General features: G+C 32.9%; 1 long non-coding RNA gene across 1 annotated transcript; it reads right to left on the bottom strand.

Moving 5' to 3' along the window:
* Positions 1-245: 245 nt before the first annotated feature.
* On the bottom strand, positions 246-1,492 carry LOC104248802 (uncharacterized). Its single transcript, XR_011401530.1, has 2 exons — positions 1,301-1,492; positions 246-528 (listed from the first exon to the last, which is right to left on the bottom strand). It is a non-coding gene; the product is annotated as an uncharacterized lncRNA (long non-coding RNA).
* Between the last annotated feature and the right edge of the window lie 248 nt (positions 1,493-1,740).

Here is a 1,740-nt window from a genome sequence, read left to right as displayed (position 1 = left end):
TCATTGCTCTTGTTCCTTAGCTAATAATAGAGCTTTCTTTCTTCTCATTTCTTCTTCTAGAATCTTCAAGTTCTGCTATGGCTGAAGCTCCTTAACAATATGAAACTAATTAATAGGGAATATATATGGTAGACATTCTTTTGCATGAGCCCCACATCTATAATCTGTGACTATCAGTGAGCATTAATATTGACATATATACATTAAATTTGGTCATTAATTCCAGGAAACTCTACACACTTGAATGAGCCAAAACCTCAATATATATAATAAAAATAAACAGATGAACTTAGTTTTTTCAAGGTTGGAAAAGCTTATTTGCACATTTACATCTCCATGCAAGAAGATAATAAGTGCCATCTTCTTTAGAGGAAGAAATGGTAACTTTCTTGACTTGATGACCAGGAGCTATTAATGTAGCAACACAAGGCCTGCAATTCGAGCATTTTCCTTCACACCTTGGTGGCCTTGATCCTACCTTCATTCCTCTTGTCTCCTTTCCCGGCCAGTTTGAAACATTTCCACCATCTGTAATCACTACAAGATTATTACTAAGTTACCTATCCAGCTAAAAACAGTAACTACAATAAGAATCATACGGCTAGAGGCGGAATCAGAATTTATGAGTTTTGAACTTGTCACTGGGTATGCTCTAGTTCTGCTCCTAATCATGCTTAGTTTTGAAGTTCATTAAGAGTTTGACTTTTATACACTTGATAGTGAAATTTGTTTTTACATAATCAGGTCATCTAAATAAGTGTCACAACGAGGAATTAGTAACCTGAATATAAGACAAGTACCATGCTATAACATGTTAAACTACAATGACATAACTATCAGTGTATATTACTGTACAGCCTTCCATTGTTTATCCATTCTTTCAAATTTAATCAGTTGAAAACCACCAAGAAATTCTTCTTCCTCCCCTTTTCAAACCAGCTCTCCTTTTACGTTCATTGTGATACTTTTTTCATCTTGTTTGCTTTTCTACTTAATTATATTCTCACTTTGAGCATTTAAGACAGTAACTTAACAGCCTGTTGACTTTTTCTTCTCCTTTACCTTTACTTCAAAGAGATCATAAACCAAAGAAGAAGAAGAAGAACAAGATCAAGAAATGAGATCTTCTAACTTATTGCTTTTCCTTTTACCCTTTACTTCATAGATAAAAATTAGTAGAAGAAAACATGTTACTTATTTCTTGTTAAAGAAAACTTTTTCTGAGATGTATGTGTTTATATGAGGTGTGTAAAAAGCTTAAGTAAATAGAAGTGATATTTTACTACATGGTAACACTGACCTGTAACATGAGGATAACATAAAAGAGCAAAAATGAATACAACTTTCAGCTCATGATAATGCTTATTGAATGAGGCCATATTGATGATCATTAATCAGCAGCATAAGTCTTCAACTTCTATAATAACTTCCTACAGGGAGCATATATAAAACTGTCCTACTACCTTTATTATTTTTTTTTTTTGTTTTCTGCAGCCTATTGAATGTAGTAGTCTTCTTTAAATAAAGAGGAAGAAGAAAAAGAAAATCAAATGATGACCCTTTAATTAGTTGCCTCAATAAGAATATTGATAAATTTGAACATGTGGGGAAGTAGGTGCAGAAAGGAACATGGTATGGTGTCTGGTGATGAATTTACTCAGCTGAATTAATAGTGACACATCTCTGTATGACATGATACTGGTTGGTTGTTCAGAAATTAATGTCCTTCTTCTCTTTATC

The sequence above is a fragment of the Nicotiana sylvestris genome, chromosome 8, assembly GCF_000393655.2.
Source record: "Nicotiana sylvestris chromosome 8, ASM39365v2, whole genome shotgun sequence".
NCBI lineage: Eukaryota > Viridiplantae > Streptophyta > Magnoliopsida > Solanales > Solanaceae > Nicotiana > Nicotiana sylvestris.
The sequence above is the reverse complement of the archived record's forward strand: the minus strand, read 5'-3'. Positions and strand labels throughout refer to the sequence as shown.